The 25,525-nt window shown below is 46.6% G+C and overlaps 1 protein-coding gene across 7 annotated transcripts in view; it reads right to left on the bottom strand.

The window, feature by feature from the left end:
• TLN2 (talin 2) overlaps nt 1-25,525 on the bottom strand; it is a 1,262,084-nt gene that overhangs the window by 968,364 nt on the left and 268,195 nt on the right. The window contains exons 4-5 of one of the 7 annotated variants that reach the window (XM_085643650.1): nt 21,859-21,888; nt 21,715-21,762 (exon numbers count right to left, since the gene is read on the bottom strand). The exons of the other annotated variants lie outside the window; for them this stretch is intronic. The gene's annotated coding sequence lies outside the window, so the exon portion shown is untranslated. The remainder of the gene's footprint in view (nt 1-21,714; nt 21,763-21,858; nt 21,889-25,525) is intronic. 7 annotated transcript variants of the gene reach the window in all.

Raw genomic sequence — 25,525 nt, 5'->3', positions numbered from 1 at the left:
TTCTGCCAGTCAACAGACCCCTGCGGTAGACCTCCACAAACCTCCCTGTTACTGAACAGCCAAAGTATTCATGGTTTAAGGCCACATCCAACTATGCAGCATCTCGGTCTCCAGCACGACCATAACGAATGCTGCGTGTGATCCCTAAGCGGAACTTAACTTGTTCCTACTTTCACTCAAAATGAAACTGGAGAAAACTAGCCGAGTGGTTCAAAGGTTATCATGCAAAAGAGAAAACTGGAATAGGGCTTGAGCGTGGGTAAAATAGCTTTAGTGTGTCAAATGGGCGATAACCCATAAAGTATTTTATATCACTACAGTGCATCAGTCAAAAGAGAACAGTCAGTGGTGTATATCAGTCCAAACGTATTCAGAATGGCTCATAGGGCTGGAGAAAAAGGAATCATCCCAGTGCGGCGGGCTGTTTCTCAGGCTTTCTGGTTATTAGGGGAACCAACTTCCACAGATCAACACGCCTTCCCAGGTTGTGAACATCTGTGGTCCACGAAGGCAATCTTTCATCATCAGACCCGGAGTTCAAAAATATTCCTCTTCTGTCCTAACCAGAGGGAGGCTCAATTGTCTTTTTCAGACATTTCAGGTAAGTACTTTCCAGCCTTTGTCTGTTCCAGACTTGGGGGGCGGACCTTCAATTTATAGAAAGGAGCTACTCTTCCTGCAGTGGACAGGGGAGTCTATCTTCCCTCTCCAGTCCCAAGTTGGTTTTTAAGGGCAATTGTAGCAAGAGTGTTTGAGGCACCCACAATAATGCCATTATATAGGAAATCTGGTGGAATTCTTTCAGGTTTGCCATTGTCCACTCGCTCTACTGCCCCTATATTTCTTATAAAAGGCCATTTCTTAGGAAAACATGTCACCACTAAATTCAACATGGAAGATTTTCCAACTACCCAGGAAAAGCTCTTTCTATTTCCCACTCCTCTCCCTAGCCCCCAGTTCAGTAAATCAACTTCAAAAGCAGTTGTTTCTGCTCATAATTTTCAAAAGACAAGATGTGGCCGGTGTCCAGACATCGTGTCGCGATCACCTCTTGCGTTGGCCCCAGTGAAAACAGAGCTATTCAGATTCCCCAACACAAGGTGAGTAGCTCAGCACTTCCACTGATCTCATGCCACTACGTCTTCTCATTGAAACTAGAGAGTGACCACTAGTAGGCGGGTTATTAACGAGAGACAAGGTCTTTTTTTTTTAACACAACGTGTAATAAACACACTAGCCACTTCATTTGGTCTCAGACAAACAAATGGCTATCTGTGGTCATTTGAAGCCATCCTGTCTCTTGGATGAGAGTTTGGTTTCATGAGATTCCGCCAAAGCACAATTCAACGTCTACAGTCCATTGTGATCCAGGCCGAGCAAAAATGTCAAATTACACAACAGCTGCCTGAATGTACTGGAGTGAGAACATTTAGTATGTGCCTTATAAAAGTCTAGATGCAACCAGAAATGGGAAACCACATTATCGTCTGTCTAACACTCGACTAGTTTGTAAATATTTGAATATCTCCCAGCGACAGCCTACTATTAGAGCACCGAGTCAAGACAGGCATGCATTAGCAATGGCAAAACTGGAAGAAAGGAAAATGCATAGCCTAAGGTAAGCACATATGTTAGAGGCCTGATCAACAAGCCTCTGCCACAGCAGAAATCAAAACAGCCATTAATCCAACTCAAAAGAAGAGGTGGAAACCAAAGCCAAAGAAGTTCCAACAGCTGTAGACTAAAAATGTGAAGAAGGGCTTTCTTTTAGAGAATGCACATGGTTTGGAACTGTAACACTGTTTTTTTAATGTCCACAGATCTCAGACGTGTGTATTCTTTTAAATTATTACCCAGATGACCTGTGGCCGGTTTATTATGATACATTTATTCGAAGCTCAGCAAATCTAACAACGGGCAGGAGTGTGGCTTGGCGAAAGGAAAACAAGCCGCCATGCCTGAGTGAATGTGCCTCTGACGAGCGCCCATCATGGCGCCCAAAGGATGCTGCCCTAATTGCTGTCAACGCACCTGCGCTCAGGGCAGGCAGGACTGACAGGCGAGGACCAATCACGGATTCTGATGCGCTGAGCTCCAACGAGCAGACCCGTGTTTGACTGATTAAAGATCATCGCCTACCAGCGTTATTTAACAAACGTTTTTCCCTTCACAGATTGTACCCTTCTGGCAGAAATCAAAACATAATCAGAAGCCATCAATCATCCAAAATCAGAACGCTTCAGAGCAGACAAAACAATCCTTAAACGACATTACAGTGAAATATCCCAGCAACGCATAACAAGACAGGCGCCCTGACAGGGAGACGCATCATGAATCATGCAGGGCGGCCAGGCTCATCATCCGCTACATGATACAGTGTGTGCCACAAACAAACCCAGGAGCCTCGCCTACACAATATCACACCACACAGAGAAGGCTCTCGCAAAGAAAGTGAATTTCCACCAACTCAAGAGCCGGGCACTGCATGGAGCATCATAGCTAAAAAAAAAAAAATTGAAACAAATTCCTCTTGTGATTCACAGAGCATCAATCATTCGGAACAAGTGTTTTGCCTACACTGATTTTTTTTGTTTATTAAAGTTTTCCCAATATTCATCAAAGAAACTGGGCTGCAAGCCTAGATTCAGAAGTAACATCTGCACTCTCATAACTGTGCGGTGATATACACATTGTAGCTTGTCACAGTATAGGTGATAACATTGGAAACAAACGACTGATCATGCTGTACTAACTGAGTATGGTCTCTGACCACGGGTGCTTTGATCGCGCCGCGTGGGGTGGTTCCTGGCACCTGGGTGAGTGTTGTTGTGATGTGTCTTTTGTTGCTATAACCAACGTGGTCCTGGATCAGTGGGTTTTCTCTACTCGGGTCGGTATGGGCTGTGTGGGCATATCAGCTATTTTGACTAGGAGAACGTATCATCAACGGGGTCACCTTGTAAAGCAGGTAAGAGGTCATCCCATAATGCTGCCATGGGGCGCCCACGCGGTCCCCTAAATTACTCCCTGTGAAATACCAGTGACTCCTACATGGTCCATTGTACCACCGTGGCCTGCAACTGTGGAGCCCAAGGTAGGGACGCTGCTTTCCACCTCATTGGAATCGATCTAGCCAATACCAGAGCTAAATCGATAAATCTTGTTGTGGTCCCCCTCGCCTTGCGATGGTCATGCAACACCAGAAGGCAAGTTTGCAGCCTGCTAAGCTCTGCCCTGTCAGGAACGATGCAAATCACATCCAAGAGGTGTAGGGCCAGAGGACAATCCCAAAACATCTGTAGTATGTCTGCCAGTGGGCGTTTACAGCGAGGGCAGGCAGAAGATGGGGTAGATTTTGTGCTGTTGTGGTGTGAGGATGGCTACATTTACACAGTAATACAGCAGCCTCCACGGCATTCACATCTTCGATAATGCGACGCACCCTTGCACAGTCAGCTTAAGCGATTTCCAGAGAGTTGAGGCCGTAATGAGGTTAGTGTCGAGAAGGCTGCGAGTGGTGTCATATATGTTGACACCTAAATACCGTCAAGTGTGGGCCCTTCCACCGAATTTGGTGGGTATCCATTTCAACTGCTTGGGTCGGACATTCAGGGTGTAATTGGAGTAAGCATGACTTCGCCCAGTTGACTCCAAGGCCCAGACCAGTCTTTGAAGCTGCAAAACGTCCCACTATGTCCGCCACTCCCTCTCGTGCGTCTTTCACACAGACAAGGACGTCCTCCACTTAACCCCTTCGCCACGGGGGTAATTCCCCCATGGTGTGGGGGGGAGGGAGCAGTCGCGGCGCTGTGCTCGTGACGAGCCCAGCTCGTCATGAGGCACAGTGGAGCTGTGCTCATGACGAGCTGAGCTCGTCACAACTCCGCCCACTGATTGATTCTCCCGCACAGGCGGGGAATCAATCGCGCGTGGGCGGAGCACGACCGTTATGACGAGCCCAGCTCGTCATGAGCACAGCTCCACTTTGCCTCATGATGAGCTGGGCTCGTCATGAGCACACAATGGGTTAAAAGGAAAACAAGCGTCTCCCCCTGTAACGGGATACCCCAGGTCTGACCTGTTTGGTGCAGTTGCTGCACAAGGGGCTCCATCGCCAAAGCACCAGCAGCGGTGACAGTGGTCATCCCTGCCACAAGACGCGATGCACAGGAAACGGATCAAAGATCAACAGATACATTTTTACCCAGGAGTTGGTTCCATATACAGCAGTTTGACCACACAGATTATTCCTTCTCCCATTCCCACTTTTTCAGCACTGCACACATGTACTCAGAGTCTAGTATATCAAATGATTTTTTGAGGTCTAGCACTAGGCACGTGGAGTTCAGCAGCTGTGCCGGACACTCCGAGGATTGATGGAGCCTGCGCAGTTTAAAGACGAGGACCTACCGGGTATCAACCCGTTCTGATCTGCATGAACTGAATGGGCGTGTAGTGCAGAAGGCGTGTGGCGAGGACTTTACTGAGGATTTTATGATCACAACCCATCATGGCCATCGGACGGTATGAAGTCTCGTCCAGTGGATCCCTGCCCGGTTTAGGGAGCGTGACTATTAGAACCTCCCTCATAAAGCCGGGCAACAAACAGGCCGGCACTCAGCACAGAGGAATATACCTCGGCCAATTCTGGGATCAGTTAATCCGCATAGGACTTATAATATTCAATAGGCTAACATCTAAACCTAAGGTTCTACACGTGGGAAAGCCCAGTATGGCTCGTCTGATCTCCTGCTCAGTCACCAGGCCATTTAAGGACAGTTTCTGTGCCTTTGTTACCCTAGGAACTGTTGTGGTGGAGAGAAATGCCTACGGCCCATGAAGGCTCTGGGTGTGCCTTATGTTTGGTAGTGCATGTGAAATACCCTGAGGATTTTGGTTTGAGAGTAGACAGCAGCAGCGGGGTCTTTGCGAATAGCCGTCACAGGTGCGGCTGCCAGCTCGTTTTTAAGGAGCCAGGCCAGAAGATTGCCCAGCTTGTCAGCTTCCTCATGAGTTCTAGCTTGATGTGCCTTGTAGTCAAGGCACCACAAGGACTCAAGGAGGTGGGCATGTTGTTCTCGCGCCTAATGGAGGGGTGCCAGATCCGCATTACGCCTCCTGTCTTTTCTAGGGCCGGCACTGAGTTCTATAGTCGGTAGAACTCTTGGCGCAGCATGGCTCTAGGACCTATTATGGCATTTATACAATGTCCCCGCGTTACAGTTTTCAATGCTTTCCACTCAATATGACGTGTTGTGGCTACCTTTCTGCTTTCCGACATGGGACTAACTATAGCTTCATGAATAGTCAGCTGGAAGGCTTGGTTTTCCAGGGCTGTGGGCTGCAGTTTCCATGTAGGTATCAGTGGTATATAATCTCCCCCATAAAAGTCGTAGTAGTAGGGGATTGTGATTGGAGAGTGTCTTGCTGAGATATTCAGCATCTCCCACCTGTAGCTGCACCGATGTGGGGCAGTTAATCTATGCAGTCGAACATGTAGATCATGTGCAGAAGAATAGACGGAATATTCCCAACAATTGGGATGCAGGGTGCGCCAACTGTCAACTGGGGACCAGTGCATCACCCGTTCTGTTGCAGCACGAACCATAGCGGAGTTTGGGAGGGTGGGTTTGAGCAATCTAAGGTCGGGTCAAGGAAGCTATTAAAATCACCTCCTAATATCCATGGCATATGTGACAAACGTATTAAGTGGGACGAAAGGGGGGCTAGAAAGATGGACTGTCCTGCGTTGGGCATATAAATTCATCCAAGTAGTACTTCTGTGCCATCCAGCAACCCCTCAATTGGTATATATCGCCCCTCCGCTGAAATGGGTTGAAAGGGGACTGCTGGGCGGATCCAAATAAGCGCAACTGGCAAATCCAGAGTATTCAGTACCTTAGCACTGATCCCTCAAGTGCTTCTGAAGCTCTGGAACCTCCCCTGTGGCAAGGTGCGTTTCTTGTAGGAATGCGCTCCTCGTCTCCTTAGGTATTGGTATATTGAGTAATTACTTTTTTGCAGTAGTTATGCCACGGACATCCCAAGTAATCAGGTTCAGCTAACCCATAGGAAAAGGTGGACTGGTCGGGTGCAAAGGGGAAGTCAGGACCCAAAAGGGTGGAGGAAGGGAGGATTGTGATTGTAATTATATTTATGTAGCACTTACTACCCCCGACGTGGCATTTAATCATTTTGGCAAGTAGCCCGCTACTCCAAAACCCAAACTGGGATAGTGGTGGATTATTAGTATAGGGAAATCTAAATTGTTAAATCGAGCGGTGGAAATTTGAGTCTACTCGTTGGATGAATAGGATAAAGGAGTGAAGGAGGAAGGAAGAGTCTAGAAAGTGATATTTGGAAGATCGTAGTAGTAAAATGAGGTTTGGGATGAGTCAAATTTGCTTCAAGCCACAGACATGCAGTACAATGCACCCCATGAAGGCTCGTCAACAGAAGTATCTCAAAGAAGTAAAAATGCTCCTGATAAATAGTCTCCTTCACTAATTGTCCTAAAGTCACTCATCGTGACCATTTAATGTGGCCACATCCGGATCCTGGATCTACCAGGATGATTGGTGTATTGTATCTGTATTGCTCCCTGCAGGTGTATGTATGACCTGACTGCTATATGTACAGCCCTCTGACAGGTCATGTTCGTACTATATAAAACTCTACAAAAAATAATAAATGAATAAATCCCAAAGGAGGTGGGGACATGCCCACCGATGGCAGCTGTGTATCTACTGTGCTTGGTTGGGTCGGCAGCAGAAAGGGCCCATCTTCAGGTTATGAGGGGTGTCCCCCGTCTATAAGGGGAGTGGGAGGTGGGGAAGAGGCAAGGGGTTCAAAGTATGATTACTAGGATTTCCCATTCGGCGGTCCAGGCAGTTAAGTTCACCTCGCCAATGTGGGAGGCGTCTAAAGAATTTTTTCAGCTGTCTTTGGCATCACCACAGGCCAGATCCAGTGTGGTCCCTTGGGCATGCGCTGGTCCAGCACTGGACTCCACCATAGCACCACAATCATGCTGACTACCCGGCCGCCTCAGGCCGGTTCCTGCCTCCCCATATTAGTTGGACTCTCATCTGTCATCTTGCGGTGTTAGTCTATGCACCCGTGGACCTCTCTGAATGTAGGGATCATCGTTCACTATTGTTTGGTCCATCACAGGACTTCCAATGTACAAAGGCTTCTCCTGTACTGCATTTGCACCACAGATCATTAAGAGGATCTGAGCTGTATTATGTGCTGTCGGCAACAAAGCGAAGCACAAGCTTCTCCTTCGGTACATAGACTATTAAGGATACATGGAAGCTCTAAGGCTGCTCTGGAGAGGCAAGGTGCATCATGGACACGTAGAAAAGCAAGGGCGTCTCCTGCACAAAATGCTGCATGCGTACGTGGGTTATGTAGAAGAGCAAAGAGTTTCTTAAGCAATGCATGTTTCCAGACTGACCATGAAGAAAAAGGTTAACCCCGCCATTCACAGGGAGCTTGTGATGTACTACTTGGTACATTGTGGACCACAAAGAGTTAAATAACTTATCCTTCACTGCATGGCTTTTTGGGTGCCAAGTGGACAGGCTTGTCCTGCTCTCCATGGATAATGGCCCTTTCAGAATAGAGAGCGGTGTTTCTGCACTGCAAAGTGCACTATGGGACACACAGAAAAGCAAGGGCTTCAACATCACTCCATGGACCATCATGGTCCAACTCTGTAGTGCAAACTGCATCATGGACCATGCAGAAAGGAATTACTTTTCCCATACTGCATGGAGCATTAGAGAAAAAAGACAGAGCTCCTCCTGCACTACACAGAACACTGTGGACCAAGCAAAGGGATTTAGACTGCACTGCATGCAGCATGACCACTGAGAAGAGCAAGGGCCTCTACAGCATGCCACAGATGTCTATGTATGCATTTCTGTAGTGTGAAGCTGGCCAAAAGGTAGCTGAGCAGTGTATATGGTCAAAGAAAGGCTTAAAGTCAGTGAGCAATAGGGGAGGAAGCTGAGCTGGGGACAGTTAATACATTGAGGTATAGTGTTCTGATGGATATGGGAATATTGTTCCAGATCATGGGGGCACAAATGAAAAAGGCATGTTGGATATTTTTCACACTTCTCAGTCTGCAGTCGGATGGTGTCCTGGCTGCGGGTAGGCCGCTCACCACTAGAGTTGGTAAATTTGTCTGCAAGATAAGCAGGGGTGCTGGTTGTGAGTGCTTTGTAAATGATACAGCTGGTTTTGAACACTGAGCTGGCCGGCAAGGGGTGCCAATGGGCATGACCATATTTCTCCACGTCATGAAGCATCAAACAGAAAAGCAATGCAAAGTGCATTGAGGACCACAAAGATAAGCAATGGCGCTCCTCTTGGTGCAGTGCAGGATGAAACCAGAATGAGCAAAGACTCCTGCAAGCATGATGGACCAAGAAAAAAGGCAACCATCCTAGGTCTAATCGAATTTCCTGTGCCCAAGCCTTGTGGGCATCGCGCACAAACAGTGTGTAGGGAATCTCTTTACAGACTGCTTGTGCATTAGAAGTATAGGTCCGAGACATGAAACTTTCAAAGACTCCTACACTCTATGGCCTGACCTGTCAGTCTGTATAAAGAATTGCCGATGGGCAATTTACTTACCATAGACACCCGCCATTCAAAACCATTACATTTAGGATGAGAACCATTCATTTCAGAAGCTCCAATCAAGTAGGAGGGAGCTTGCTCTATGGATTCCCAGGGAGTGTTGCAGGAATTTGAATAATAAAGTAACTGAAAGGCTAAGTGGAGCTTTTCAAACTTCAGACTTATCCTAAGAGGCATAAAGCAGGGTTGCATGGAAAGTCTCAGAGAGGGTTAGAGCATCTCATGTACAGCCAAGATGTGCGCCCAAAAAGAACTTAAGTCATGTGAACTCTCGTGCTCTCTCTGCGGGATCACAAGGGATAAAGTAAGGTGTAGGAAAGGTTGAGTCACAAATTATAGAAACAATATCGGGTCGAAAAAGGATTCAATGTTTTGCCTTTAATTGCCTGAATAAATGGAAAGGGGTCAAGAAAAAGAAGTAACTTTTTTTTTTTAAACATGAGCAACAGGTGTAAGGAGATAAATGCCTCCAACTTCTGTAATTAGGGCCCTTTAACATAGATATTGCTACGAGCAGGTGTGACTATACTTGACTTACTTCTAGGCCAAATTCATGTAGGTAAAATGTTGTACAGAGTCATTTCTTTTATTTGAATTCCTTAATATTTTACATATTTCTTTTATTGTTTAAATACATTTAATTGAAGTTTATCAGAGCATATTAAGACTAAAGAGGGTGCGTGACTGAATTTGTACACGAGTAGTATAACACACTGTAGCGTATATATCAATGATAAAACAAGGGCAAAAAATTACAGAGAATAGACGTAACTAAGAGGGGAGAGAAAGAAGGACACGGGGAACAGGGGAAAGACGCTCATACAGATACAGTTGTGGTCTCAGTTCATCAAAAATGGAGGTAAGACACAAGAGAGGTATTTCCTGAGATCTGCTATGGATAAAATAAGCCAGGGGGTTTTGACTGTTTCAAGACATACATCCATGCTGTATTAAATGGACCTGGAGGAGGCAACATTTCATTTCTCATTATGCATCACATTGTCTGCGCTCCGCTTGGAAGATAACCAGTACCACCAAACTTGATGCGAGATGTTGTGGTTCTTCCAAACTGCGAGAAGGGTTTTAATGGCTATTGTAAGCAATAAGTCCAATAGGAGAAAGTCCCATTTGCTGATGAAGGGAAATGGGACAATTATTGAGGGAGCCAAAGTGACTATCATAAAATTAAGATTCAGGGTGGTATGGAAGATTGAGTTTAGGGTGTGCTCCAGCAGGTCACAGAAGGAGTGAATTATGTTTACAGCAGGAAATAAGCTGTTAGAAGTCTCCTATTGAGTTCTAACAGTGCCAGCAAAGGCCAAACACAGTCAAACCTAATTTGTGTAATCTTGTGCGAATCCAAAATGTCCTAACATTTTTCAAAATTTGCACTGGGATACTAAAGGGGATGGTTTATATCTAGTGATATCTCATATTTGATACTAAACTGCCTGTGAAGGAGGAGATTTGTTGTTGGAAATATAAGTGTCATGGCACTTTAGTTGAATATGATGGGTTGAGCACGTGTCTCCAAGAGACTGCATATTGTGGATGCAAGATGTTCTTTGCCAGAAATGAAGAAAAAAAAATTTGCACACTCAGAAGGAAGTAGTTTACTCAATTTTCTATTTGATGCTTTCATTTTTAAGAAAGGCAACAAGTCTGACGTGGGGATTTTTTTCGTATTTCTCAGAAATCATGGCAAAAAGTGGAAAATCAGAGGAACCCGGGTCTTAGATGAGGACACCTGATTTTGTCCATAGCTCCATAAACATGGGCTCCGGGGTAATTTTGATGCAAGGGTTAAACAAAACAGAGGAGTGATCAGATTGCTGAGATAGTGTCCATCAGAATCTGAAATGGCTAGGGAACTTTCTGTTTCAGGTTTATTAAAGCTAGGGGGTTAGCCATGTCTATCTCTATGTCAACCCGTGTGGTACACGAGGGGAGTTCTGGGTTTTACTAATGTATAGCTTGTGTTGCGAGGAAGGCTGATTTGTAGTTATTAAAGTTTGGCTATCCCTACATCTCCAGTAAATGTATTACTCTTATGTTTGAGTAAAGATATTCAAGCCTTTTTATCCCTCCATATTAAGGTGGAGGAGATTAAAGTATTGACATTTTTATGAGACTTGTTTGAGAACTTAAGAGGGAGCATTCCGAAAGTAATGTTTATTTATGAGAAACCAACAATTTAACTGTTTCAACGTGACTCTAACAAGTGATACATTTTGGGGGTCATGCTTCTAGCATGTTTTTAATTTTGTACATTAAGTTAGTTTCTTTATGTGATCTTGTTTCTGACAGATCTATTTTAAATTCTATTTATAAGTATTTTAGGCAAGATGGTTGCCACTTTAAATTGAAGTCTTGTGCCATATATGGTAAACATAATACATTATGGGGCAATATGTTGTTTTTTGCTCTGTTCAGGGAGTACCCGGAAACAGCGGCGTACTTCTTAATAAGATCCAAAATCGCAGGGATTGCAATCTCCGCAACACTAAAGAAGATAATAACACAGTCTGCATGGGCAGCGAGTTTCAAAGATCGAGACGGGAATCCCTTTGATATTCATACTGTTGCGGATAGTATGAGGAAGTGGTTCTGCAGATATCAAGAAAAGTAAGGGAGGTAGGAGGCAACCTTGTCCAGTTCCTTGGTGGAACAGACGGGAGTCAAAGACTTGGCAGTCAATTTTGATGCGGGCAGATGGTTTGTGATACAGAAATAGAGCCTTGCAAGTAAATCATGGTCCTAGTTTAAAATTAGGAAGCTCCATTAAACTTTATCAAAGGCTTTTTCGGCAGTAAGTACTATAGCCATGGATCAGTAATGGAGTAAGCCGGCCTTCTTAATAACATGACTGAACGGACAGATGCCCGCAGCGAGTCTGCCCTAAACAAAATCAGTCTGGGAAGGGAGGATAACAGAGGGCAAAACCTTCACTAATAGGGAGTCTAACAATTTGGGGTACATTTTGTCATCTGTATTTAGCAATGCGATAGGTCTATAGTTTTTATGTTCTGGAGGATCTTTGCCTTCTTTGTGAATTACCATAATTCAGGCTTCAAGGGCACTGCCCAACTGAGGTGGTCAAAAAATCATGGGTCCCTGCTGTTGCTGAGAAGGGGTTTGTCTATTGGGTATTTTGTGTGCTCTTTTAAGTTCAACGTCTTTCATGAATTTGATCACTAAGGATGTGGGTATCCATGGTTCCGAAAAGGCTACACAAGATTCTGTAGTGTATTTTTTTCTAGAGTTCTCAGAGAGGCTAAAGTTTCTTAGATTACAATGTCTGCTTTTGTTCCCCAATTCCATAATCTCTTTCTCAAGTAAAATTAGTTTCTTCGTTAAGCCATCACATTTTTTATTCAACGTATTTTGTGTATCTTCAGCTTTTCCAATTTTTTCCTGTGCCTCCTCCAATCTGTTAGAAAGAGCCCTGACATCAGTGCGCAAGCCTGATAGCTCAGATTGAAGAGATTCAGACATCGTTGACTGCGTGATTTTTTGCAGACTGTTAAGACATGGATAATGATTTTCATATTTTCAGCACTATGTCTTTGTCCTTTGATCAGAGAGTCCGGAAGAGTTAGTTCCTGCTTTGATCTTGTCTGACACACTTTCTGGTCCCGTGGTTCCTATGTTTGCTTTCTTTTGAGGTCCGCTGTTGCGCATAGAGAAAGAGTTCAATAATGGAGATATGGGTGATCCAGATAAGAATACTGTGTTGTAGAGGGATGATGTCTGGTAAGCTGTTGGAGGATTACTACTCCTTAAGTAACTGGTAAAATTATGGCAGTGTAGTTGCTACCTTCGAATGGTGATATATATATATATATCACTATATATCAGCTGAACGTTGACCATGGTAGCCAGCAGATTAGTGCCCAGAGTAGCAATCAAGTTGAATATTAGGCATTTCCGAGGTGGTTTAAGTTGAAAGTTCCCCTAAACAACCTGCAAATGGTGTGGAAATTATTTAAGGGAACCCGGCAGGACAAGGCCCCTGCTGAGGCTCAAACCACATCTACTGATCACATGGCAGCCATATTAATAAAAGCATGCGTGGCTTGGACGGCACGGAGGATGCTTGCCTGAGTTAGCCGCTCCGTCGAAACGGAAGAGTGATAGATGACCCGCAGAGACCCACCGATCAGATACGGTGATTGAAGGCACCAAGGAGCAACGGAATGTTAGCTGCAGACGAGGGACCCAACGCCGGAACTTTTGGGTCCAGATAAGCCTGAGAAATTCGAGTGGTTGCCCGGGGCTCTGAGCAAAGAGGAAGAGGTAATGGTGCCCAAAACTAAACCGAAACTAACCAACAGAAACCAACAACGCTTATAACACTGTGAGCCCGGCCGCCGTGCATCTCACTGCCAAAGCCAACCAGCCCAGCCCGCTGCCCGCCAGCACAATTACCAGAACAATTGCCTGAAATCAGAAACCAGGAAGAAACCCAAAACGGGAAGGTATGGCGGGGCATAAGTGTGTAAGATGAACGCTGTGCGAAGAACGGGGAGCAGACCGCAGTGTGACCTGGGCAGTACAGGAGGTGGTAGTCCCAGACGAGATATACACTCAGGCAATTCCGTAGAGACCGATCACCCGCAAGGGCCGGGAGATCACAAGCGGTCATAAGAGGACGGACTGCGAGCCCACCGCTACCTCCAAGCTACCTCCGTTCCACTGAGCAACAGACAAGCTGGCGGCTGGGAGCGGGGCGCAAAAGGGCAAATGGGCAAAAACAACATCCGAACCATGGAGTGTGTGGTAGCAATGTTGTCAATAGGGCTGTGGTGACCACCCCCAACAAGACGCAACCACTCGGCAAGACAAAGGGAAGATGGCGGTTTCAGAACAAAACTGAAACAGCGTGAGACATCAATAACCACTGCCGCCGCTATTTTGGGCACCCCCGGCCAATGATCTGAGGTCCAATAACAGGTAAACAGACGTGAGTGAAAAAGGAAATGCAGCGATCTGGTGCCCTGCTGGCAGGAGGGCTATCGGTGAGTGTCTGTGTCTGGCAGCCAGAGAAAATGCAGCAGATTGCTTGGGTCACACGCTATGCCACGGGGGGATGAGAGTGTGACGGCAGCTGCAAAAGGCACCTCTGGAAGCACACACAATCGGAAAGGGGCGAACAGTGAGAGCCATACCGCCGGGGGCCTGTGAGGAACTGCTGTATGTGGTGGGAGAAGCAAGGGGGGGCTGCAGAGTGTGAGGGCAGCGAACTGCTGCCAGGAGGTGGCCGATTGAAAACGGCGACTTAGAGTATGATAGGAAGCTTAGAGAAAGAAGTGAGAGCGACGTGCTGGGACGTACTGCCACAAAGCGACAATCTTCGAAAGGGCTCATAAGCAGAGAGACGTGAAAGGGGTGACCCGATCAACACGCAAAGTTCGGTGCAGACCGGAGGGCCTGAAAACAAACAACCCCTCCCTGCAGAAGGTGAGAAACACCCTGTACAGCAACGCATGCCTAACACCTGCTGAGCCTCCCCCGCTGCCCGACTGTTGGCAAAGTGGTCCGCTTAAGTTTTACTCTGAGCCCGAGGCTACCTCAGGAGCTCTGACAGAGCCTCACACAAGGGATCCGAAGGGCAGAAATAAGGGGGGCCGCACGAAGATAGTACCCACCACAACCAGCACAGGCATACCAAAGAGAGACAAAAGACACAGACAGTCGCTCACCCGAATGTGACAAGGAGGCACAGGAAAAGCCTGACACCCTAAAGATTGCACGGAAAACACACAGCAAGCCAACAGTGGAATTCAAACAACCTCAGCAGACATATGAGAGGACATCCCATAGTGGTCCAGGTGCAGGAGTGTACACAAGAAGAAGGGGGAGATTTGAAGGAGAAGAGGGGACTAGCGAACATGGCCGGGAACGAGGTAAGACTCCAGCAGCAGCTAAAATAAAAACAAGGGCGAGCCCGCTATTTCTGACTCACCAGTCAAGCAGAAACCGTACATCAACGGCACCCTGGAGATGATCCTAAATAAATTGGATAACGTTCATGAGCTGGCTAAGACCACAAAACAGGCCACAGACGCTGTACAACTGGAGCTGGCAGCGGTCAGAGCAGACATTCACACAACTAACAACTGACTAAGCGTAGCAGAAAAAGAATTAGTGATATCGAAGATGTGGACCTAAAAGTAAACAAAGAAATGAAAACCTTAGCTAAAGTCACAGAGTCACTCCAGAAACAAACTGTTGAATTGGAAGACCGCAACAGGTGGGGGAACATAAGAATCCTAGGAGTCCCCGAGGGGGCGGAAGACAAGTCGGGATCATGCTTGGCCTTTCTAGAAGATATGGTCCCCAAAATTACGAACCTAAAATATGACCACCAATTCGAGCTTGACAGAGCTTACAGAGTCCCCACCTTCAGATCCTCAACAAGGAGAGCACCTTGCCCAATAATCTGCAAACCCCTGAGATCACAACATACGGAAGCCGTCTTCAACTTCACACGGAAAAACTAGCGAAACACATGGAATGGACAGAAGATCATCTTCACTCCGGATTAGTCCAAGCCAACTGTGGATACTAGAAAGTGATTCCTATGCTTACGGGACAAACTGAGGAAGAGCAACATTCATTTCTCATTTGCCGGACCCGCAAAATTCAGGATAAGCGACAGAGGTCGCTCCCAACTCTTCGACGACCCAAAAGAACTGGCCAGATACCTGGACGGCCCATCAGCCCAAGTAATGGAAACTTCTCAAGCAGGCACCAGCAAAAAGAGAGCCTCACCAGAACTGGGGAGGGGGGCGACTGAAATACAACGTGCACATAGCCACTTAAAGAGCTACCACAATCAACCGGTCTACCTCACTAGCCATCACAGTTTCAACAAACACTCTCTAATGAAGCAAGGCCTGCACAGATGCGCAGAAACTCGTAAAAAAATACTGCAATAATGTGAATCACCATACCCCAATAGCTACCTCAACTTCAACAAACACGCTCTAACTACCTCAAAGATGCCTAAAGACATCACAAGTAACCACCAAAATAATCGGGAAACCTCAACAAGGGCCCTGTAACCAAAGCAAAACAGGGCACAACCGGATCGCCACCCAACAACCGACAGTTAGGCCAACGAATAGAAGGTCACTACATGAGCAAGGAGAACAAGACCTCACCCCATGCCTTGAACCGGACACAACCCATGCACAAGGACCGGCACAGACGGCCTGCTACACCAGAACCAACTACCTCAGGAGGAAGGCCTCTGCAATCCCCCAGACCGCGGACACCAAACACTGAAATGCATCAGGGCGGACGACCAAAAGTCAAGGAGCAGAAGCAAAGTCATTCACCATATCCTTTGACTATAAAGACACATGGGTGGCGGGGGGGAGGGGGCACCAACACAGACTTTACACGCTTAAGAAACCGTAAATGCTGACTATAATGGAGTCATAGAAACACAGAGCTAGCAACCAACATCTCCTAGTGAGACGGAACGGCGACCCTGTCATCGCACGCTCAGCATACAATGTTTCTGTGAAGGGGGGGGGGGGGGAGGAGAGGAGGTGTGGGGAGGGATCTCTGTATCCTTTGCTTGTTTTTTTCCTCTGTCTTTCTTTCAATTCTCACCTCTTTACTCTCATGTCTCTCAACGAGAAGATTCAGCCAGACACCCATAAACACTATTAGAGTGAGCCCTGACCCTATGGAGCACACTAAGCAGACACCCACCCTCCAGCACGACATTGTGGTGCGTTGGCAGAGGGGAGGAGACACAGCTACAATCGAGAGCTGGAGACGCAGACTAGGCTTACCGGGCACGACACATCCTAGATAATGGCCCCCACCAATAGTATCACCAGCAGTATCAATCTGGCTGCTGACCTAAAGATAGTATCCCTCAATGTCAAAGGGTTAAACCACCCTATTAAGCGCAAGAAGATATTAGATTACCTCCCTAAAACTAAAGGAGACGTGGTCCTGCTACAAGAAACCAAACTATCCCTAGGAGGTGTCAGGCTAGTGAAAAGTAACTGGATCTCACAGGCAGCGTGCTCACCAGCAGAGGGGAAGAAGCGGGGGGTAATCACACTTGTATCTAAAAGGTCCAACCTAACTCTAGAAGCACAGTACCACGACAAAGCAGGGATACTTTTGATAACACACCTGAGAAGTGGGGAGGAGTTAATACACGTAGCTAACATATACGGCCCAAACACAGATGACCCCACCTTCTGGGAGGGGGTGTCGCACAGGCTCGATAGCCTCCCGCAGAGCGACCTCACGACAGTGGCAGGCGACTTTAATATGCCTCTAGATCATATATTGGATAGATAGTCTTCATGCCCCTATACCCCCACAAACGCACACACCACGCTTAAGAATATATACGCCAAATTCAACCTCAAGGACCCATGGCGGCTCCAGCATCCGGACACTAAAGACTTCACATTCTACTCTAACCCACACAGCTCGTACAGCAGGATAGATGACATATCAATCACAGGCCCTCACACACACCTAATAGAACACTCAGACATAGCCCCTAGGTTACTGTCAGATCACTCCTGTATATAAGCCTAAAGCTGAGTGGATGCCACAATGAAGACATCCCCCGGAGGTGGCGGTTTAACACCGATGTCCTAGCCGACTCCGCAAACGAAAAAAAAGATTGAGGAGGCAATAAGGGAATACCTTATTCACAATGATTTACCGGGGGTTAGCACCACTACACTATGGGACGCACTGAAGGCTACCATCAGGGGCACAATACTCTAAATCAAAGGCAAGATAAACAAAATCGCAAACTCACAACCCAGCTAGAGCAGGACATCAAAAACCTAGAAGCAGCACTTACCAGGGCCACTCATGATAAACTCTTAACGGACCCAACTAGAAAAAAGTACGAATATAATAAGATTCTGAGTGAGAGAGCGGGACTGTGGATTAACAAATATAAAGCCATTAATCTCTGCGAAGCAAATAAAGCGGGGAAATTACTAGCCTCCTATCTGAAACATAAGCGTAACCAATTCACCATCTCATCCATTACAGACCCACACAACAAAACCCACACAAGACACAAGGATATCCTCAAGACCTTTCAAGAGGTTTACCAGGAACTCTATAAAACTGACCAGATCTTGGATCTGGTGGCGTGCAAAGATTACCTCAGTAGACTTGGCCTCCCACAGTTAACCAGCGCAGAAGCGCAGAAATTAGGGAAAGAAATTAGCATCGCAGAGATTGAAATGGCGGTAAAGGCTATGAAGGATAACAAAGCACCAGGCCCGGATGGGTACACAGCCACATTTTACAAGTCCTTTCTAGAGCAACTAAAACCTACCATGAAGAAGGTGTTCAATCACTGTTCGGAGAATGGGTTGGAATCACAGTCCATGGCCGAAGCCAACATAATAGTAATTCCTAAGGAGGATAAGGATCATCTGCTACCCAAGAACTATAGGCCCATATCCCTAATTAATGTGGACTGCAAAATATATGCAAAAATATTAGCAACCAGACTAAATTCCATCCTTCCCATCCTAATAAGAAATTTCCAAGTAGGTTTCCTGAGAACCCGTATGTCCAATGACAATACCAGACTTCTCTGTCACATACTAGAGCACACTGCAAAGAAAACAGAGGCAGCAGCAGCTATCCCTCTAGATGCCGAGAAGGCCTTCTCTAGAGTATCATGGTCCTTTCTGGAGCAGTACATGAAATCCTTCAACTTAGGGGAAGGATATATACGAATGGTGATGGCGCTGTATGGGGAGCCAAGAGCACGCATTGTCGTCAATGGGGCGCTCTCTGAGCCATTCACACTACAATGGGGGACTAGACAGGGCTGCCCACTGTCTCCCTCACTCTTCCTGCTGGCATTGGAACACCTGATCACCGATATCAAAGCAAACGCAAAAATAAAAGGGGTCAATATCAAGGACGTTGAAATAAAATTGCCCGCATACGCAGATGACATTCTAATTGTAACAGAGCAACCTAAGGTCTCAATTGAAGCCCTGATAGACACCATAGAGATATACTCAGTCCACTCAGGATATAAGCTCAATAGGGATAAATCAGAATGTAAACCCCTGAACATTCACTGTACTAGAGACACCCTAGGGGACTCAGGCCTGACCTGGCAAACAGGATTTATTAAATATCTAGGTATACACTTTGGCAACGACCTCATGAGCACACTAGGACACAATGAGAAAATCCTGCTAGAAAAAAAAAAAAAACTATTAGAGGCCTGGTCCCCGCATTTTATAAGTTGGTGGGGAAGAGTCGAAACGATCAAAATGATGATCACCCCAATGATCAACTACCTGATCAGTATGCGCCCACTCCTGCTCACAGATGACTTTCACCGTAAAGCGGATAACATGATTACCAAATTCTTATGGAGGGGGAGGAAGGTACGTATAAGCATAAAAAAACAAAGACTAGCGAAACAATTGGGAGGGGTAAACCTAGCAGACTTTAGAACCTTTCAGACTGCATTCTTAGCAAAACAAGGGACCTCCTGGATCTCGCCACCCCGAGGCTACACAGCGGTGTGGCTGCAAGTGGAGAGAGCCATACTGAACAATTTAAACCCAATGGCACTGATAACAGCTAATAAACACCCTCGCTCCTCCAGCTCCATTTTTAAAAACACAAAAGTTGCCCTTCAAAAATAGACAAGAAAATGGAGAACATCATAAAAGACTCGAATTGGGAATTACTTTGAATGAATAGCAATATCAAGTACAAGGGGAAATCCCTATCCCTCGACACATGGATAGAGAAAGGTATCTCCCACCCTGCCCAACTAGAGGAAGGGGGATATCCCACCACGTTTGCCGTATTGAAAACTAGACATAACGTAGCAGACATCGAATTCTACAACTGAAAATCAAGACAGCCCTATCCAAACCCAAACTTTCACATGCCCAGCCAACAATCTCACAATACTTGGCAAATATCAACAGGCTAGGCCATCAGGTATCACACCTCTATAAACTACTACTCCACCAAAACTCCACCAAACTTAATGACAAGACCACTAACTATTGGTCAACAAGGCAGCATCTCACTTAATGAGCAAGAACTTGCTACACTATGGCCCTCCCCCTCACGAAATAACATCACCCCGGTTCTAGCACAAACAAAATTCTGGCTACTCCAAACGGCCTTCTGGACCCCTGCGCGACTATTTACAGTAGGCCTCAGGGAAGATGAGCCATGCTGGAACTGTAGCAAGGAAAAGGGAGACCTAGCACATCTTATCTACTATTGTCCTTCGCTCAAACCGTTCTGGGACAAAACCTTTGGGTTCATAAATAAGGTACTGGGCTGCACTCTAACAGTTGAATTCTCCTCCCTCGCCACCGCATTCATGACCACAGGACTAGGTTCAGAACACGAGACCTACTGGTCCTGCTTCTCACCGATGCGGGGAAAATGGTGCTGACTAACTGGAAGGACACAGCCAAGACCTCATACAAAGGCTGGCTTAACTGAGTGACGTACCTCAGAGGCGCAGACATCATTGCTCTGCATAACTCACCCTGGAAGCCAGCAACCAGGGGGATGTGGGAATCACTGGACACATACCTAGACTCTTACGAACCCCCTTGAATACAATCAGGCTCCCTCGTCCTCGGGGGGGGATTGGGGGGGGCGGGGAGTGAGCGAACTTGGAATCCTCTCACCAAAGGCCGAAGAGAAGCCAGGGAAGGGGGGAGATGGGGGGGGGGGGGGGGGGGTGCGCCAGGATGGTTTGCCATTTCCACCGCAGGTTTACTTAGCGGGATGCCAGATGACTATAACTCCGATTAGATTCATCGCTACAGAGCCTTTCTCGTACCCTCTTTTCACCCTTTTCTTTCCTGTATCTCTCTTTCTATCACCCTTTGCCTATTTTCTATGCAAGTCACGTAAAGGGGTTCGGCTAAACACTAACTCATGTACCTGTAATCACTGTAATACATACTCAGTTTGGCTAACCCCGTGACAGAAATGCTAATGTATCTGCTAATTAAAATCAATAAAATACTTTGAAATAAAAAAAAAATAAAAAGCATGTAGAGGGCTGGTTGATTAATCTTCACAAAATTCATCGTTTTTTTCCGGCATGTTAGCGAGTCAACAAAAGTCCTGGCCGCCGTTATCAGCGAGTCCGCTACAGATCTGGACGTCATATCATGAAGCTGGTGGACTGAGCAAATATGGAGCGGTGCGCTGGGGAGAGCCCCTGAATAAAATGGTGCAGGATTAGGCACTCACCCAGACACCCTAAGTCAGATGTATCAATTGCGTTTTTCCAGGGTATACAGGGCGCTGAAATTAGTGTTGGCACAATCAGGTACTGGCTGGGAGGAGCTCAAGCGTGTTCCATGGCACCTTATTGGAAGAAGATTTATAATGGCCAAGAAACGTCCGTCACCAACAACAAGACTGGGTTTTGGCTAATGGCAGTAAAGCTAAGCCAATCATAACAAGTAACAACAGAATGCTAATACTGCAAATATCTTCATTATTCTCAATCAATTATGAGAAGGAATTTTGAACCAAACAAAATAAACCTTAGACAAAATACTTTGTCAAATGAATAAATCAATTCTTTAATTACATTTTTATTTAGTTGACCTTCCAATTTTTTTGATCAGTCAGGAAATTCAAACAAACACTTAGGAGACAATACTGTGCTAAATTAGCGAACCACCACATTCAATCATTCATCTCACTTAAACTCATTTATTCTCATTCACACATTCATTCATTCAGAAACATACGAAAGATTAATTCATCTAATACTTTCAAAAAGAATCATAAAAACCTTTTTATAAAAACCACAGAAGAAAAAGCTAAACAATATCTCTCTGATATCTAACACAATTGATTAGATTTGAGTTCTTGTGGCAACAATAAGGTCTACACGTTTCGAGTCCCCATAAATACTAGGGCTCTCATCAGGACCTGTAGGCTAGAAACAAAAAAGATGATTCAGTATAAATAGACGCCCGAGCCATCTTTAAAGCAAATGTGCACGTGCACTTAGTACACTAGATTTTTTACCTCTGATAAGTAGAGAGTAGATCGACCGATCTACATTACAGATGATTTCTAAAAAATAACGAAACCAGGGGAAAAGCTGTTAGGTGATATGTGAAACAAATCATAAAGTCAAACATTCAACCTTTTGTTTCAAATATAACTTACATGGTGTATGTTGCGTCTTTTTCGAGAAACCTGGATGGAAATTAAAAGGAAGTTTTAGCTACTAATCTGATCAAGTATTGAAGCTAAGTGCAAACTGTTTGGTTGGCATGTCAACTAAACTAAAATTTAATTAAAGAATTGATTTATTCATTTGACAAAGTATTTTGTCTAAGGTTTATTTTGTTTGGTTCAAAATTCCTTCTCATAATTGATTGAGAATAATGAAGATATTTGCAAGAAACGTCCGTGGCATGTGGAAAGTCACATCGGTGCAAAGAGATGTAGATTCCAACAGGTTCTCTGACTGAAGCGGTTAGAGTAGCAGTGATTTTTCAGTTCAAGAAGGCTCCGGTAGTGATAAAATTGCCACCTAGGCAGCCACTCTCTTAGGCAGCCATTCTTCTCGGGCTTAACCCACGCACCCTCCCTACAATTTAACATGTTTCTAATTTTCTATATATGTATTTCTGTATGAAGAAACAATTGTTTATTCTCTGTTGGTTAGAAACAGCTTTTTGTACAAAGGAAATGAAAGGGAGACTAAAAAGTCTCAAGAGGCAGGACCAGCATATGAAACAGATCTTGTATCACCACCAACCCGGGATTGAAACAAATCTCTTATCTTTAAAAGACTAAAGAGACTCCTATTTTGGATCACTAAGCTTAATGGTACGTTTGTAATTCGCTTAGCACTTTATCCAGAAGAAAACGAGCATTGGCAAATCCAAAAGGTCGCACTTATATAAGATCTATTGGCCTGATCAATGTTTTTTAGTCATGCTGCTCAGCAGCACATCCAATGTGCAAAATGGCTGAAAATGAAGGTCTAAAAAGTGCTATAACGCTGCCACTGTTGCTAGCTGCTGTGCAGCATGGCTAAAAATTAGGGGGGAGAAGACATGAGAACACAGCCAGCCTTGTGGCACTTGTTTTCTTACGAGATGGCAGGAAGCAAAAAGGATGTGGGAGGGACGGGGGCAAGCAACAATGCTGCAGGAGGGAGTGGGAGGCGCAGGGAGGAGTAGAGAGGGCCTGAAACACATGGAGTGTTAGAGTAAAAATATTTTATTTTATATTCCTCTACCAGAGCACAGACAGTTGAAGGACACTGGCCATAGGCAGGAATCTGTACTTGGTCCATGCTTCATGGTACCCGACATACAAAGGGAAGAGAACAGGAAAGCAGGAGACGCTGACCAATGAGAAGAAAGAAAATAAGAGGGACATTAAAGCCAACCAATTGTATGTCATGGTAAGTAGTGGGCTCTTTTAAAGTTTTTTTATTTACAAGAGGCTCACAAGTGACAGCACATGGGTTATCTTAACAAGAGGTTTGCAAGTGACAGCGCACGCATGTTCTCATGTGAAACCTAAAAAGCACAAACACCAGAGTAGAAATTGCTTACAAAATTAAAAATGGCTAAATAAAACACACTTTCAAAGCGCAACACCTCAGGAGGATAGGATTATGTCACCACAAAGAATCTTATTTTTTTTTTTTTAAAGTACCATAATGAAGAAAACATTGTAAACACAATTCAATCAATCAATCAATCAAAGACATTTATAGAGCGCACTACTCACCCGTAGGGTCTCAAGGCGCTAAGGGGGGGGGTGGGGGTGCCGTTACTGCTCGAACAGCCAGGTCTTGAGCTTCTTCCTGAAGGAGAGGTGGTCTTGGGTCAGGCGCAGGTCGGCCGGGAGTGAGTTCCAGGTCTTGGCGGCCAGGTAGGAGAAGGACCTTCCTCCTGTTGTCGCTCTACGGATGCGTGGGACGGCGGCGAGGGCGTGGCTGGCTGATCGGAGGTGGCGTTTGGGAGCGTAGAAGTTGATTCGGTTGTTGAGGTAGCTCGGGCCTTGATCGTGTAGGGCTTTGTGTGCGTGGGTGAGGAGCCGGAAGGTGATTCTTTTGTTGACGGGGAGCCAGTGTAGGTCTCTCAGGTGTCCGGAGATGTGGCTGTTTCGTGGGATGTCGATGATGAGTCTGGCTGAGGTGTTCTGGATCCGCTGGAGTCTCTTCTGGAGCTTGGCGGTGGTTCCGGCGTAGAGGGCGTTGCCGTAGTCCAGTCGGCTGGTGACGAGGGCCTGGGTGACGGTCTTCCTGGTCTCCGTGGGAATCCACCAGAAGATCTTCCGAAGCATGCGCAGGATGTTGAAGCAAGACGAGGATACGGCGTTGACTTGCCTGGTCATGGAGAGGGAGGAGTCCAGGATGAAGCCCAGGTTGCGTGCGTGGCTCGTCGGTTTGGGTGCGGTGCCCAGGGCGGGGGGCCACCAGGAGTCGTCCCAGGCGGAGGGCGAGGAGCCCAGGATGAGGACCTCCGTCTTGTCTGAATTCAGCTTCAGGCGGCTGGTCGTCATCCACTCGGCTACCTCTTTCATCCCTTCGTGCAGGTTGGCTCTGGCGGTGGCGGGGTCGTTGGTCAGGGAGAGGATCAGCTGGGTGTCGTCGGCGTAGGAGATAATGTTGAGGTTGTGTTGGCGTGCGATGGCCGCGAGGGGGCTCATGTAGACGTTGAAGAGGGTAGGGCTCAGCGAGGATCCTTGAGGGACGCCGCAGATGACTAAGGTGGCCTCTGACTTGTACGGCGGTAGGCGGACTCTCTGCGTTCTTCCGTCGAGGAAGGAGACGATCCATTCCAATGCCTTCTCCTGGATTCCGACGTTGCTGAGGCGCTGCACTAGGGTGTGGTGGCAGCCCGTGTCGAAAGCCGCGGAGAGGTCTAGGAGGATGAGGGCCGCTGTTTCTCCGTTGTCCATCAGGGCTCGGATGTCGTCGGTGGCGGCGATGAGTGCGGTCTCGGTGCTGTGGTTGGATCGGAAGCCAGACTGTGAGGGGTCGAGGGATCTGTTCGTCTCGAGGAAGGCGGCCAGCTGTTTGTTCACGGTCTTCTCGATGACTTTGGCTGGAAACGGGAGTAGCGAGATGGGGCGGTAATTCTTGAGTTCGGTGGGGTCTGCTGTAGGTTTCTTGAGTAGAGCGCTGAGTTCGGCGTGCTTCCAGCTCTCGGGGAAGGTGGCGGTGTCGAAGGAGGTGTTGATAATGTCCCGCAGGTGGGGTGCGATGACAGCGTCGGCTTTGTTGAAGACGTGGTGAGGGCAGGGGTCGGTCGGAGATCCGGAGTGGACGGAGTTCATCATGCGTACGGTGTCTTCGGTGCTGATCGGAGTCCAGGCTCGGAGGGTGGTGGTGGGCGGTGTTGTTGTGGTCGTGGCGTGCGTCGGTTGGATGCTGAAGCTGTTGTGTATGTCCGCGATCTTGTTGTGGAAGTAGGAGGCGAGGGAGTTGCAGAGGTCTTGCGATGGGGTGATGTCGTTGTTTCCGGCGTTGGGGTTGGAGAGCTCTTTCACGATGTCGAAGAGTTCCTTGCAGTTGTGTGCGTTGTTGTCCAGTCGGTTTTTGAAGGCCGTTTTCTTGGCTGCGCGGATCAGTTGGTGGTGCTTCCGGGTGGCGAGCTTGAGGGTGGTCATGTTGTCCGGTGTGGGTTCCCTTCTCCAGACTTTCTCGAGGGCTCGGCAGTTCTTCTTGGAGCTCTTGAGTTCGTCGGTAAACCATGGGGCTTTCTTGCTGCCGGGTCTGCTGGGCGGGGTCCTCAGAGGGGCGAGTTCGTCTGCGCAGTTGCTGATCCACTTCGTGAGGTTGTCGGCGGCCTGGCTGGGGTTCGCT

The sequence above is a fragment of the Triturus cristatus genome, chromosome 3_1 (assembly GCF_964204655.1).
Source record: "Triturus cristatus chromosome 3_1, aTriCri1.1, whole genome shotgun sequence".
In the NCBI taxonomy this organism is placed as follows: Eukaryota; Metazoa; Chordata; class Amphibia; order Caudata; family Salamandridae; genus Triturus; species Triturus cristatus.
The sequence above is the reverse complement of the archived record's forward strand: the minus strand, read 5'-3'. Positions and strand labels throughout refer to the sequence as shown.